The following is a 17,159-nucleotide window of genomic DNA, read 5'->3' as shown; positions in this document are numbered from 1 at the left end:
AGTTGCAAAGGCAATGCAATGAAGAAAGGATAGTCTTTTAACAAATGGTGCTGGAGCAAATTACACACCCCTATGCAAAATAATGTACCTCAACACAAATATTTCACTTTACACAAAAATTAACTCAAAATGGGAAATACACCTAAACATGAAACCTAAAACTATAAAATTTCTTAAATAAAAAACAGAAGAAAATCTTTGTGACATAGGGTTAGGCAAAATTTCTTAGAAACAACACCAAAAACATGATCCATAAAACAAAAGTTGATAAATTTTAAAATTTATGCTCTGTGAATGAAATTTATTTCATTTTCATTTCATTTCAAAATTTATTGCTAAGTGAATGAAAAGGCAAGACCCAGATGAGGATAAAATATTTGCAAATCGTATATCTGACAAAGGATTTGTATCCAGAATAAAGAACTCTTTTTTTTTTTTTTAAAGATTTCATTTATTTTTTTACAGAGAGAAAGACAGCGAAAGAGGGAACATAAGCAGGGGGAGCGGGAAAGGGAGAAGCAGGCTTCCCGCTGAGCAGGGAGCCTGATGCAGGGCTCAATCCCAGGACCCTGGGATCATGACCTGAGCCGAAGGCAGATGCTTAACTGACTGAGCCACCCAGGTGCCCCTAAGCATCTAACTCTTGATTTCAGCTCAGGTCATGATCTCAGGGTCCTGAGACTGAGCCCCGCAGTGGAGTCCACGCTGAGCACAGAACCTACCAAAGATTTTCTCTCTACCTCTCCCTCTGCAGCCCCCCACCTCATGCACACTCTCTCTAAAAAAAAAATCAGTCAATCAATCAATAAACATGGGCAAACAACCTGAACAGACCTTCACTAAGGAAGATATATGGATGGCAGATAAGCACATCAAGCCCAACACATCATTAGTTATTAGGAAAACAAATTAAAATCACAATGAGATACCACTATACACCTATTAGAATGTCTAAAATAAATAAAATTTACAAATATGAATATCAAGTGCTGACAAAAATGTAAAGCAATTGAAATCTTCTATCATTTTGCTAGCCAAAATGGTATAACCACTTTAGAAGACAGTTCGGCAGTTTCTTTTTTTTTTTAAAGATTTTATTTATTTGACAGAGAGACACAGTGAGAGAGGGAACACAAGCAGAGGGAGTGGGAGAGGGAGAAGCAGGCTTCCCGCTGAGCAGGGAGCCCGATGCGGGGCTCGATCCCAGGACCCTGGGATCATGACCTGAGCCGAAGGCAGACGCTTAACGACTGAGCCACCCAGGCGCCCCAGGCAGTTTCTTTTATCAAGTAAAACATACACTTACCACAAGAACCAGGAACCCCACTCCCAGGTATTTACTCAAGAGAAATGAAAACATACGTTCACAGAAAAACCTGAATACAAATGTTTACAGCAGTTTTATATATAATCATTCCAAACTGGAAACAACTCAAATGCCCTTCAACCACTGAGGAGATAAACAAATTTTAGTATAAAAAGGAATACTATTCAGCAATAAGGACTGTTGATAAAACCAATAACACAGATGAATTTCAAATGCAATATGCTAAGTTAAAGAAGCTAGACTTAAAAATCTGTAGAGTATGTGACTCCATGTACATGACATCCTGGAAAAGGCAAGATTATAGGAATAGAAAACAGATCAGTGGTCACAGAGTTTGAGAGTGGGAGGAATGACTGATTACACAGGGATGTCCCACAGGATTTTAGGGGGAGGTGATGGAACAGTGCTATCAGTACTCCTCCCGTATTTGTGGACCCCCAGCAGATGCCTGAAAATGTGGATAGTACTGAACCCTACATATACTATGTTTTTTCCTATACATGCATATCTATGATAAAGTTTAATTTTAAAATTAGGCAGAGGAAGAGATTAACAACAGTAACTAATAATAAAAAAGAACAATTATAGCAATATATTGTAATAAAAGTTATGTGAATGTGGTCTCTCTCTCTCTCTCTCAAAATATCTTATTGTTCGGTACTCACCCTCCTTCTTGTGATGAAGAAAGACGATAAAATGCTTACATGAGATGAAGTGAGGTGAAAGACGTAGGCACTGTGACTTAGCATCAGGCTACTACTGACCTTCTGATGATACCATAGGTCAGAAGGAGGATCATCCACTTCCTGACCATTGCTGATTGTGCACATAACTTGAAACCACAAAAAGTAAAACTGCAGATAAGGGGGGACTACTGTATCTTGATTCCAGTTGTGGGTATACACCTGTATGCATTTGTCTAAACTCACAAAATTATATACCAAAGGAATGAACTCAGTGTATGTTAAATTTTAAAAGGTGAATTAAAACAAAAAAGAAACAGGAACAACATCAATTTTTTAAAAAGTAAATCCAATCACATCATGCTTTGTTGATGGCTTCCCATTACAAAGTACTAAATGATACAGTCTTTGCTTATCTTTCTAGCTTGTATGAACTGTCTCAGAGCACCTTACACCTTTCCTTTAGAATATTTATCATTACCTGCAAATATAATTTTTTGTTGATTATCTATTTAATATCTGTCAACCAGAATGGTTAATAATTATTGAATACTTACTAGGTGTGGAGTACTGTTCTAAGTGCTTTACATGGATTAATTTATTTAATCCTTGTAACAACCCTTGGGAGTATCTCCATTTTTCTAGATAAACAGAGGCACAGAGGAGTTAAGTAATTTGATGAGGTCTCAGAGCTAGTAAGTGACAGAAAAATGTATTGTATCCCTACTAAGTTTTCTAATACAATATCTAATTTAATCTGTGTAAATATCTAATCAGACTTACAGAAACTGAAGCCCAGAGAATTTAATTAATTTGCATAAGGATACAGAGTTCATTTGTTTTGGTACCAAAATTCAAATTCTAGGTCTTTGTGAGTCAAAAACACAGGCCCTCCTTATCCTTAAGAATCTAGGCTCTAGGTTGAAAATGTATTAAAGGAGGCAAAGATAGATTCCACTTGTGGACAATTTTACTTCTTGTGTAATAAACTGTAATTTAAGTAACTATTTCCAAGGATTACATTCCACTCGGGAGAGTCTGGGGATGGGAGACAAAGTGATGTGACACGGACGAAGAGCGTAACATATTTGCTTGAACTAAGCACAATGTCTAACAAGTTTCTTTTCCTTCACTTTCTCCAAATGCACACCATTCTGACCTGCATCATTTCTGCTGTTTGCTATTCTAGTTGCAGCACAAACCACAAATCATAGCAAATTGCAGAATTTCTCAATCATTAAGGATTTACAATAGGTTAATTTTAAAATGGACTGCATTTCACAGCTGCAAAGCTTTTGTCTGATTTCTAAACTAAATGAGAAGCCATTAGTGGACTGAAGACCTTTCTGTGGGCATGACTAGCAAAAAGAAAAGGTCATGTGGACAAAACAGTCACCTCTGCCAGGTAATGGCTTACTAAGCAGAGGGCCAAACTTGGTGACACAATGCATCGCTCCCTGTTTAGTACCAAGCACAACAAGAAATAGAAGCAGATCATGGATTCAGTGCATGCTTGGGATAATAAAAACAATACACAACCAATGAAAGCTTTAAAATCTACCATTTTAGGGAGAAGGCTAAAAGCAATATGCATGTCTAACACTTTTTTTTCTTCCTAAACAGTTATAAGTATGACAAAAGACTTACCTGATTTGCTTATTTTTTAAGATGTTTGTCCCATAGCCAATGCAAATAATTCATAAAATATATTTGTCAGATTGAATCTGATAAATGGTAAAGGGGCAGAGGGAGAAGAAGAGAGAGAATCTTAAGCAGGCTCCATGCCCAGTGCAGAGCCCGACATGGGGCTTGATCTCAAGACCCTGAGATCATGACCTGAGCTGAAATCAAGAGTCCATGCTTACTAAGCCACCGAGGTGCCCCTATTTCACACCCATTTTAAACCCAACTATTCAACAATGCTCTTTTTCTAGTGTAGAGACCCCAAGAGAACGGTCTATCCACATGGATCAACGTGGCATATGGCAATAAGCCAAAATGCTATGAAAAATGAAAATTTCCTTTCTGTTCTGCCCACCATTTAAGAACGCCAACAAAAATGCTCAAGTTCTTCGCTTTTGATAATCTTTTAGACTAAATGCTTTCCTTTAAAAGGACTCAATTTGCTCTATCAGCATTAATGGGCACCAAAGCCCACAGACCCACACAGCTTTGAATCATTAGCTTAGGTACACACAATGCCTTAGTTTAGTGATAGTGCTCTTGTGATAACTAGGACCCATCTGAACAAACAAAGCTTTCCAGGATCCCTTCCTTACAAGTCTGTACCTCAGGTCAGTGCAGACTTGCACTGAGATATTCTGACTGCCGTACCTGTAAACTGCCTTTGCTATGTCCACTCAGCCATTTAGTCATTCTTTTACTCCTTGCCATGCACATTGCATTCTATTTTTACATATGTTTTCTCAGCAGCTATGTTTCTTTGAGAAAGAAATCCTGGAGGTACTGACAAAGGTATTACACAAATATAGAGTGATAGTAACACTGCTTAGAATCCAAGGGTCCTATTTTTTGTCTCTATGTATCCTTTAAAGGATATTCACAATAGATTTATTTAAATCTACCTCATCAGCTTCATGTATTGGGCAATCAAAAACTACTCAGAAGATGTTGGAAGTTTGAAAATGATTACAATAAATTATCTGCATCCAGTGTCACACTCCCTAAAAACCTTCTCAAAAAAAAATTTTTTTTCCCCGAAACATACCACAAACCCCTGCCATAAAATCCAATACTTTGGGGCTGATAGGAACTTAAGATCATCAAATCAAATACTTTTTTTTTTTTTAAAGATTTTATTTATTTATTTAGAGAGAGAGAATGAGAGACAGAGAGCAGGAGAGGGGGAGGGTCAGAGGGAGAAGCAGACTCCCCGCCGAGCAGGGAGCCCGATGCGGGACCTGATCCCGGGACTCCAGGATCATGACCTGAGCTGAAGGCAGTCGCTTAACCAACTGAGCCACCCAGGCGACCTCAAATACTTTTATTCTAAAATATTCAAATACTAAAATGCATCCGCCATTATCTCTATTAATTAGTGTATCTTCATGTGTGTGAACATTCATGCATTGAGGAGGTGTAAAACCAGGAGGAAACAGAAAATTCAGTATTTTCATAACTGGTACACAAAACTTACTTAATGTTTTCATCTAAGATAGTTATTTTCATCAGAACTATTTACTTTTAAAATTATTGCTGAGATTTCTCCTTCACAGGGAAGGGAAGGGGGGGAACTAACATTTATGAAATAACTGCTATGTCGCCAGCACCGTGCAAGGCCCCTTATATACATTATTACCCCTTACTAATGTAGACATTAAGGATCAGAGTATTTAATTCTTTCAAGGTTGTGTTTGGATCTAGAGTTTTCTATCATAGTGTCTCTTAGTAGTATCAGGGAAATTCAACATACAAGAGGAAAGGAAAATTTTATTAGTGTTTACTCCTAATCAAGAAATTACTAAATAGTTAGAATGGCTCAAATTAGCAAGTCAGGAAATGACAGATGTTGGCGAGGATGTGGAGAAAGGGGACCCTCTTACACTGCGGGTGGGAATTCAAGCTGGTGCAGCCATTCTGGAAAACAGTATGGAGGTTCCTCAAGACGTTAAAAATAGAGCTACCCTATGACCCAGCAAGTGCACTACTGGGTATTTACCTCAAAGATACAGATGTAGTGAAAAGAAGGGCCATATGCACCCCAATGTTCATAGCAGCAATGTCCACAATAGCCAAACTGTGGAAGGAGCCAAGATGTCCTTCAACAGATGAATGGATAAAGAAGATGTGGTTCATATATACAATGGGATATTACTCAGCCATCAAAAAGGATGAATATCTACCATTTGCATCGACGTGGATGGGACTGGAGGGTATTATGCTAAGTGAAATAAGTTAATCAGAGAAAGACAATTATCATATGGTTTCGCTCATATGTGGAATATAAGGAACAGGGCAAAGGAGCATAGAAGAAGGGAGGGAAACCTGAATGGGAAGAAATCAGAGGGGGGAGACAAACCATGAGAGACTCTGGACTCTGGGAAACAAACTGAGGGTTGCAGAAGGGAGGGGGGTGGGGGCATGGGGTAACCGGGTGATGGGCATTAGGGAGGGCACGTGATATGATGAGCACTGGGTGTTATATGCAACTAATAAATCACTGAACACTACATCAAAAACTAATGATGTTGGCTAATCGAACTTAAAAACATTAAAAAACAAACAAACAAAGAACAACAACAAAAAAGAAATTACTAAATAGCTAAACCAAAGAGCTAATGGAGTATCCTTTGCAGTCACCACAAACTAAAGGAGACAGGAGCTCTAATAGGAGGTCATGTTAAGTTTAATGTAACAATCTTCTAAAACAGAAATAAGAAACTCAGGCTGCATGTGAGAAAAACAAACAAAAACAGACAAAAAGCCCACCAACCTCAAGTGCCATGGGTTGGCTAATACCAGTCTGGGGAAAACAGGTCTGGAAAGAAGTCAGGAGGAAGAGAAATCTCAAAAGTAGGGAGGGAAAAGATGTGGAAAGGAGACAAAGGAAGTTCTAAGTGTCCTAAGCCAGGTCTGTGAAATGAAGATAAAGTGCTTTTCAGCTGAGTAATATACAACAAAGAAAGATTTCAGTGATGATTAGAGCTATTTAAATTTCTAGTAGGTTTCAGTGATTTAAAACAGCCTTTTCTGTCCTGGCAACTGGTTTATCCGCTTTTATTTTCAAACTTGGGGGGCTGGGGGAAGATCATTGCAAAGAATTATGCATGTACATAAAATGCACAAAAGTACTGGCTATCATCTAAAGATTTATAAGTATTGGATTGCGGATCTTTGAGAGAACAGAACTGTCACAATTCACAACTCCTGAAGATTACATGTGGAACCAGATTAAATTTCTCATTTAGGTTCCCCCACTCTCCCATCCCCTCCATCCCCTTAGGTTTTTGTTCTAATCCTGTTCTGGTGAGGATAATGGAAATGTCTCCTAGCAGGAATAAAGAACAAGAATCAAAACTACATGGGCAGAGAAAACCCTACATCTTTGGACGTTCACCACTCAACTGCTCTTCTCAAGCCTTCAGAGAGTCTATTCTGAATAAGGTAGCTGTGGTTATCTATTATTTTCTGGGCAATAGCGCTAAGCTACTTGGAATTAAGTCTGAAGAAAATAAGGTCAGTGGCTTTTCACCTTTCCTCTAAAAGGCAAATTGATGCTGAGTCAAAATAATGTATCAAGTCATACATGCTTGGCAGGAATGCTTTTAAATCACCAGGACTTTTATAGGATAGTCTCACACTAGTGTGCCTCCCTCTAATGTTGACTAAGTCAGCTCAATGCCATGACTATCAGAAATCACCAGCTGAGTCTCTGAAGAGTGCTCCTTCTACCAGCGCCATGCTGTACCCCTTTGCCAACTTTTAGGCCAATATACCTGCAACCTTGAGCTCCCATGGCTTCCACTGTGCTGGACTGTTGTGCCAGGAGCACACTCGCTACGTGAGGGTCTGCTCTAGCCAAATGACAATACAGGAAGGATATGTGTTTGGGGGTTTATTCAAAACTGGAGAACACTATGGACAAGTAACAAGCTGAGAACAGATCATCTGCTTTGTCTGCCAGCTGCCAGCTGTCACAGAAGACACAGTCATCACCTGCTAGTGCTGCACTGTGTGCCCAAAGGCTCCAAATTATCACCGCTTTAACTGTCTTACCAGCACACTTCAGATGTTACCACTGTCATTTCCACTTTTGCTTTTGGAATAGTCCAGGAACAACAGTCCTTCAAATCCTACCATCTAATTGGTGTTAAATTTACATATAGTTATGCATCCCCCACTTTGATGTTAAATGGATATTCTAGTCCTTTTCTGTCCTTAGGACAGGGAAGGGGGATAAGTCCCTGCTTTAACTATTGCACAGCCTGGAGTTGCACTAGCAGATAAATGCCTGCTGATGGCAGAGCAAACAGCTGAATAACCCAAAACTAATCATGAAACATGAACTCTGAGTTTAAAAGGTTGGCAATGGTTTGGCAAGTTAGGGGAAGTGGCAGAGTGAACATCTGGGGCTTAAAAAAAAAAATCTGACACAATAAAAGGAAAAGTGGCTCATTCTTTTACATTTCTTTTTGCTGGTTGTTTTTTTTTTTTTTTTTTGCAATTTTTTTCTTAAATAACTTTTTAGAAATCAAAACCCAACAGAGAGAACAATTATGTTAATAATGCCAGGAAATTTGTTTGCTTTGTTAAATTGAGCTTCAAAAGCACTTCAATTGAACATACGTTTGTGATCACAAGTAATGCCTATTCTTATATCCATTTAAAATGTTTACTTTATTACAGCTTATTATAAATGTGAGTCTGAAATGCAGCACCATGGCTGCTCAATTTCCAGGCCACAATTTTATGATAATCGTATGAAATGTATTCATGTGTCAACAGAACTAACAATGCCCCAAATGGGGTTGTTAGCTGCGCTTTCTGATGGCCACACAGTTCTGCACTCCACAGCATTAAGAAACTGCTCCAAGCAGAGAGCTCTTTGGAGAATTTTAACTTCACTTGGAACATGTACTATTCTGTTATGCTCAGCTCAGTTTAATTGCTACTATCTCAAAATACAGGCAAGCTCCTACAAGAACACTGACCCTAAATACCCAAACATATGAATGGGATAAACTGATTCTGTTACTTTATTTTATGGTTCGGTTTCCTTTTTAGGCAGCCTCCACCTAGTAGAGGGGATGAGACTGGAGAATTCCCCTGAACGTGATGTTCTCTATTGCGTGTGGTGGTAAAAAGGTACCTGGGAGATACAGTCTGTCACCCTGGCATCTCACAAAGGAGTAAGGGAACACTTACAACATATGCAGATCAAATAACTGGAAACGGATGGTGGGTCTAGAGGTGTCCGTCCCTCTCAAGTACTGGTTTCTCTGCAGCACTCTGACCTTTCTCATTTTTGTGACAAGTAGCCCACATAACTGTCTAGGGCAGGGACTGAGATCTCAAGCAACTTTTTCTCGATTCAGCATTTTTTAAGGCTCTATTACACAGGTGCCAGGCCAAGTGCTTTTATGCTCATTATTTCATTCACACGATCTATTTGCATGCAGTGGACCATCTGCTTTGTAGAACAACGGACAAGCATGTCCTGTCAGGAACCAGGATCATGTGGTAGTAAGCCATATATAGTTTTTTGCTTCATGTTTTTGTGTTTACTCTTAAGTAACTTAACTTTAACTCTTAACTTTACTCTTAAGTAACTCTCTAAATTGATAAAGCTGTGCAAATGCTCAATCAATTTTAAGACAATTCACTTTTTACACCCAACTGCCTTACAAAGAGTAATAAGTCTAGAATCTTGGTTGGAAGGGAGCATAAGAGCTCACCTAGGCCAACTCTCTTTTCAGACTGAAAACCCTGAGGTTCACAGAAAGCCTACATTTTGTCCAAAGCCTATGTCTCTTTAGGAGCAGAGTTAGAACGTGGGTCCAGACTTCTGGCATCTCAGTCCAGCACAATGATCCTGTGACGTACAAGACAGTCCTTAACAAGCAAAAGGGATAATTTTGAGGACGAAATTTTTACTTGCAGTCATACGAGAAAAATGTTTGACCTAGTTCATCTAATATAAGAAAAACAGTTTATATTCCACCCTACTATGACACACACACACATACACACATTTCTAAAACATTTATATCCTAACTTGGTGTACTTTTGCTATTTTCCCTTCTATTTTATTTCATTAAAACAAAAACAAAATTGGTCCTTTCAAGACCAACCTCCAAAGTTAGGAAAAAACCTCACAGAGTATAGAGAATAATGCATCAATTTCACTATCAAGGAAGGTGGGGGAGTGCATTTCCCCTTTTCTAGTCTTGAATGATATGAAAAATGGAGGTAGACAACTCTCAGGACAGGAATCTTCCTGCTCAGGATGCTAAGCTAGACCCCACCCCATGGTTCCTTTCCACCTTCCACATGTCATCTCCTTCCCCGTGAAGAGGCTGCCCTGGGCCAGGCACAGACTCTCACCCATCTCTTCCAGAGTCCCGCCGGCATAACACACTGGCAAAAAAGAGCTGATGCTTAACTTTAATAATTTCAGACGCCATTTTTCTCTACAGAATTAAGCCTATTTTGTCAGGTCCTGAAATACCATGTGATATATTACTTTACAGTATAACTCCTTCCTTCTGTGTATATTCTGCACCCCCCAACCCCCTTAGATGGTAAGCTCCCTGAGCAAACAAAACAAGCGCCCTTGTTTTGTTCATTGCCAGATCCCACTGAACACATAATGGGTGCTCAATAAATATGTGTTTAAAAAAAAAACTTGATGAATATTACACAAAGAAATTATAGAAATGACATCAGATGTTAAAACATTCCAGCCACTATTAAATGACTTTCATCCTCTGGACTGACCTAGTTCTCTTCTTGATCCAGGCATTTGTACTTATTCTTCCCTCTGACTGGCACACCATCCTCTCTTCCCCTCTGGCTAGCCACTTCTCTTTTACCAGGATCACTTTCTTTGGGAAATCCTCTCTGATTCCACAGATTTTTGTGCTTCACTGATGTACTCACAGTACCCTATTCTTATCTTACTTAGAAAGACAGCCTACTGAATTCTTTACATCTCCAACTTGACAATAAGCTCAATCAGGATGGAACTTTAATATAGTGCCTAGCACATAGTATGTGCTCAATTAAAATTTTTGCATGCATACATGCATGAAAAGTTATGTACTTCTGACCTGAAAACAAAACCAAAGCAAAATAGAATAAGCCCAACCTTAATGACCTAGTCATATAGATAATTAGATGGATCAACCATAGCTTTCTGAGTAGAAATCCTTTTAAAACATGCTGTCACATGAAATTTGTCTTCTACTTTGTGGATGTGGGTATGGTTCCTAGTGAAAGAGGAAATAGGATGTTAGCTATTGGGGAGATCTGAACGGGGAAAGAGGGAAGAGAAAATAAGCAAACAAACCATCAACTGTGCATTTTTACGTCAGATGGGAAACAAACATACAAAATAGTTAAGGCATCCTATTCATTATAAACCAAGAATTTTCTGCTTCCTAAAGTATGAAAGATAATGACACATCCACCCTGTATTTATCAATACTGTTCACAGTAGTAGGAAAAAAGATAAAGTCATCAAGTGGCCAATGGGAGAAGCACAATACATACTGTAAACACGTAAATTTTAAATAAGTAATTTATTTACATAGCTTTACTGACAAGAACTCAAACTTAATAAACATACACTCTTCAGATCGAAAATGTCTTTATAAACATTAACCCTTCACCTTCTTATGAGCTAGTTTTGCAAGAGTCTAATTTTAAACAGTGATTTAGGACCCATGTAAACAAGGATGAATTCAAAATAGGTTTCTACCTGCCTGCTGCTACTTTGAAATGAGCCTTTACTTCCTTCTTAAAATAATTTCCCATATATCTTCCACAGTAAAAATCTTAAAAAATATCTCCATCAAGATTTTCTACCAAATCTACAGATATAAGGATCAGCAAATTGTCTCAAGAAACATGACTTGCCAAATTAGTTCAAAGTGGCCTTGGTAACAGTATTCAGACTACACAAAGCTGAAAGGCTACAGACGGAGAAAAGACATATGACAAGCCACTGAAAGTCTGCCCTGAGAGTACAAAGGGCTGGCTTCAAGTCTCTAATAATTTATCACTTTATTAATGATCCAATAGATGATTTCATGAATAGCCTATTAATAAGATCTAAATTCAAATTTGAGGGTTCTTTAGAATACCCATTAGGAAAAGTAATATAATGAAAGAATTCTAGAGGAGATAATTTTGCAAAAGAAAATTATAGAAAATAAAATAGAACTTGGAAAAAACACAAAAGATGAAGTCCTGGTAAATATTTAATATGTAAGGGAAATGGAAAAGCTGTAATCCCTGCAGAGAGAAATGACAATACACAGACTCTCTGAACAAGATTTAAAATGAGACATTCCATTATATTTATATATTATTGTTATTAACAGTTCTCACTCTTTTTAACAGAAAGAGAGTCATATTATTATAGCAGGAGGTACTTCTGGAGGAAAGACTCTTGAAGGAAGAAACAATATCCTACTGCTGGATGGAAAGACTCTTGAAGGAAGAAACAATATCCTACTGCTGGATGGAGAACTAGGGTGAAGTTTGAGCAGTTTGCAAGGCTCACTCTTTTTCCCATCTTTTTCTCTACATTCACCCAGAAAACTATAAAATGCTTTAAAAAAAAAAATTAACAAGGAAGATACAAACACAGAAGCAATCATTCCTTTATACTTGTTTTCTGTGTTTGGGCTGTGTGTGTGTGTGTGTGTGTGTGTTGTGTGTGTACATGCTTTGGAAGTACATGTGTATGTATATGATATATATAAAATTTTTTTTTCAGATCTTACATATCAAATCCAGGGCTATTAGAAAGCATGTAGCTGGATATTAAAAAAAAAAAAATCTAAAATTTAGACAAGAATAAATCAAACCTTCCAAATGAAGACAGGATAAGAACAGAAACCTTCGCTTTCATTTTTGAACCTTCCTAAGGCCTAGAATGATAAACAAATCCTAGTCCTCGATGTACATATACATAACTGCTTGTTTAGTCAGAAAACGGCATATTCAGGAATAGAATCCTACATCATTGGTGATCAGTCCTGCAGTCTTTAATTTCATCATTTGGATGTATGTGCTTATTTTTATTTATAGCCTCCAGATCTGCAGATATAGGACTTGTAGTTTCTAGTATTCACCCTATCTGGAAATTTATCAGATTCAACCCCCTCCTGCTCTTTGGTCCAAGAACAGGAGCACATGCTCCTTTTTTTAGAGATATAGGTCATTTATACAACAAATGGTATCACTGTTATCACTGTGCAATCAAATTTCAGTGAATCAAAAGAACTTCCCCTACCACCACCCGGGGGGAGGTAGGTGGGAGTACATTTGTATCACAAAGAAACCAACCACAATTCTTCTATGGTCAGGGCTATTTCTAGCACCTGCCCTGCAGGATGAGGAGGAAGGCCTCATCTGACCACGGTCTCTGATACATACATTGTCAAGCACCTTGGAGTAGATCCAGTTCTTTAGGAATGCCAGAATGGTTGCCTCCTATAGACCTAACATTTTTAATTCTGCTTTATAAGGAAGGCTGTTTTAGAGTAATTCCAATTTACTATTGCTAATTAATATATCACCCTTTGGTAAACTAGATAAAATTTATAAGGAGTAGCAGATATATGTTACAATGAGGTCATTCAGTCATGGAAGGTTTCAAGTTTACTTTCCCCTGACTCCAAAGCTCTTACCCATATAGTCTCAATAAAGTTCTCAAAGCATTTATTTTATTTGACTTTGAATATTTTCACTTTCTTTTATAAACCCTTAAAGCCAAATAATTATAAATGTATTTTAGTTTGGGTTAAAACAAAAAACTAGAAAAGATCCTGGACATGATTTAATGAAAAACCATATTTCTGATTAAAAAAATTGTTTTAAGACAAAGATGTGAACCCCAAGTCTCACGCCCAATTCTGACCTCCTTCTGACATACACTGCTTCCTTTTTACTTCTTCACAGATAACTAAATAACACGCAATTTAAGGACAATTTGATATGGTATCTTCCTAACCTTGCTAGATTATTGAGACAATTTAGGAAAGAGTACTACAAGAGAATAGTAAGAACTCTGGAGTAGGCAGAACTAGATTAAAATCCTGACTCAGGTGCTTTTGATACATGTGCATTGTACTCCATGCTACACAATCCTTAGCTTCTAAGCTATTCAATTTGTAAGCTATGTAAGTAACCTGGAGCACAATGCTTGCAGTCTGCCAGATGGCCGCTGTTGGGACTGCATGAGTTAACTTATGTAAACCATTTGGTAGACATCAGGGGACACAACTCCGTTAGTCTGCTTTCCTGTTATTTCCTGGGGTTATTCTGCAGTCAATTTATGTAGGAAAACATGATAATGTATTACATAAACAGAAGAAATTTTCTTCCATTTCATTTCCTTCAACTTTCATTGTAAACAATAAGAAAATAAAACTAAATAAATTGAAGAAACTAAACCCCATGTGGTTCACTCTTACTTCTATGCTTTAGCATAAAACTATTAATGGCAGTAAATGAAGGCAAATAATGGACTATTTGGTTTATTTGCATTCTGTTTTTTGTCAACCTGGATTGGAAAAAGTTGGCTATTCCAAGAGGTTATTTATGAATTAAAGCCAAAGTAAAACCTGGCTTTGAGACAGTATACCTTGAGCTCAAAATATCTCTTTAAGCTGGAATTCTGTGTCATGGACATCAGCTCCTGGAACATAGTATACTACATGTACCCTATTTTCTCAGGAGACAAGTATCAAGTTTTGGGCAGCCCAAGTCTTCTATAACAAGTATTCAAAACACATACCTGTGGTGTTATTTATTCACTTAGTTTCTCATGTCATAATTTCTCATATGAATAAAACTGTAAAAAGAGAGCGTATCTGAAGATCCTAATGATCTGGATCCTGAGGTAATAAAAGAATAAGCTCCCTGTTTGTAATGGCTTATTAAATGCCTTGGAGGATGGGTGATGGGGGTAGAAGGAAACACCATTTTTTAAAACGACTGTTATAAACCTAGTATTGTGGTAGGTGCTTTGTCCACAATATTCTACATGATGCACAGAATAATTCTAAGAAGTAGATATTGTTATTCCCATTTTATAGATGAAATACCAAGGTACATCCACCAAAGTACATAAATTGGATAGGAATCTCACCAGGTTTGTCTAGTTCTAAAGTCTATCCTAAGTTTCAGGGATTAATCTGATTTTCAATTGAATGGCAAATCATCCTCGTGCACTTTAATAGATTCACGAAAAAATTTCCATAAAGATTTCTAAAAACTAATTATGAAAGTTAATCCCACACCCCGTAAAGGATATAAACATGTCTCACACACCAGCCTGCCACATTTCTCACAATTAAAGCTACGCAAAAAAGCACAAGAGCCAAAACAAACTAAAAACTGAAGTGTTCTATTCTTTTGGATAAGGTATACTTTTTCTCTAATGTGCCAAATTTCCATATTTGTTACATAGCATGAGCAATTTTCGCACAGGAAATCTCCTATATTTATAGCAAGCTAATTACTCTCTAGAAGTGATTGTCACATGCATGTGGATGGTTTTAGGATTCAATTTTGTCAAAAGCTGGAAAATTAATTCATGTCTCATCCCATGCAAGCCTTATGTTTTAAGAGATTAAAAGCCACTACAAAGACCTATTACCAGGGAATTTCTGAAGACTACCCTTGACTTAAAAATCCATTAATCTAGTTTTCTTTGGATGATATAATCTACCAGATAGTTTGTTTGCTATGATATATTCAATGTTCCATCTAATTGTGAAGAAAATATCTGTTTATTAGAGAGAATAGTTTTATGTTTTAAAGTTTAGATATAAAAAAACTTACATCTTAATCATGAATGTACTTCACTGACACAAAAACAAGATTCCTGCAAATAAAATGCTAATTTTCTTTTCTTTTAAAAGTAAATGAGACATATAGGCATTATTAGTTGCATATAATGTGAGATAGTCACACTGCTCCCTACCAGTTATGAAAAGGCATTTTTCCTATCTTTACAGCCGTTTTTAACACACCCTTTTCTCAAAAGTTACAATAAGCTATTTACTACACAATAACTGTTTTCTCTCAAAAGAGAAATACAAGCAACATTTGAAAACTTCAATTTGTTGAAATATATAACAGTCTGCTGAGTTTCTTATTTTGTACCAGCAAAAGTGAATTATGCTACTTTTGCTAATGTCAAACAAAAAACACTTAAAACGATTACCAATTTTGACTCTTACTCTAATTTTTTTCAGTTGACTACGGTAATACATTTCAAAAATGATGTCAAAGATGCCACTTGACTACTGCAAATAAGGAATCAACATATGGTGTATCCCCGAAGAATATGAAGAACATTTTTTATTTTAGAGGAAGCAACATCTATTTCTTAATCTACACAGAGTCTCGCTAAAGCATGTGATACTATTATACTAGAGGTCTCCAGCAGTTATGATACTTTTGTACAAGCAATCCTAAAAAGTTCAATAGGTTTCCAAGACTACTCATTAATATATAGAGCACCTACTATTCATATACTTCAGTGTGTGAGATACATACTTTCTCATGTCAAGCATGGAAAATTTCAGTGACAAGTAAAGATATACAAAGGTAAAATCTTAAAAGGTAAATAAGAATACAGGAAAATACAGGCATACCTCAGAGATATTGCAGGTTCGGTTCCAGGCTGCCACAATAAAGCGAGTAAAATGAATTTTTTGTATATAAAAGGTATTTTTACACTATACTGTAGTCTATTAAGTGTGCACTGTGCATAAAAAATGTATGTATCTTAATTTAAAAGCACTTTATTGCTAAAAAATGTTAACGATCATCTGAGCTTTCACTGAGTTGTAATCTTTTTGCTGGTGGAGGGTCTTTGCCTCAATGTTGATGGCTGCAGACTGATCACGGTGGTGGTTGCTGAGGGCTGCGGTGGCTGTGACAATTTCTTAAAATAATAGGACAATGAAGTTTGCTGCACTGATTGACTTTCTTTTACCAATATTCTCTATAGTAAGTGATGCTGTTTGATAGCATTTTACCCATAGTAGAACTTCTTTCAAAACTGGAGTCAATCCTCTCAAACCTTGCTGCTGCTTTATCAACTAAGTGTATGTGATATTCTGAATCCTTTGTTGTCACTCCAACAGTCTTCACGGAGTCTTCACCAGGAGTAGATTCCATCCCGAGAAACCACTTTCTTTGTTCATCCATGAGAAGCAGCTCCTCAGCTCTTCAAGTTTGATCATGAGACTGCAGTAATTCAGTCACATCTTCAGGCTCCACTTCTAATTCTACTTCTCCTGCTCTTTCTACCGTATCAGCAGTTACTTTCTCCACTTAAGTCTTAAAATTCTCCAAGTCATCCATGAGGGTTGGAATCAACTTCTTCCAAACTCCTGTTAATGTTGACATTTTGACCTCTTCCTATAAGTCACAAATGTCCTTAA

The 17,159-nt window shown here is 37.2% G+C and overlaps 1 protein-coding gene across 2 annotated transcripts in view; it reads right to left on the bottom strand.

Annotated features, from left to right (window-relative positions):
* Positions 1-17,159, bottom strand: part of RNGTT (RNA guanylyltransferase and 5'-phosphatase) — a 326,132-nt gene that overhangs the window by 13,466 nt on the left and 295,507 nt on the right. The gene's annotated exons all lie outside the window — the stretch shown is intronic.

The sequence above is a fragment of the Phoca vitulina genome, unplaced genomic scaffold (assembly GCF_004348235.1).
Source record: "Phoca vitulina isolate PV1807 unplaced genomic scaffold, GSC_HSeal_1.0 scaffold11, whole genome shotgun sequence".
Lineage (NCBI taxonomy): Eukaryota > Metazoa > Chordata > Mammalia > Carnivora > Phocidae > Phoca > Phoca vitulina.
The sequence above is the reverse complement of the archived record's forward strand: the minus strand, read 5'-3'. Positions and strand labels throughout refer to the sequence as shown.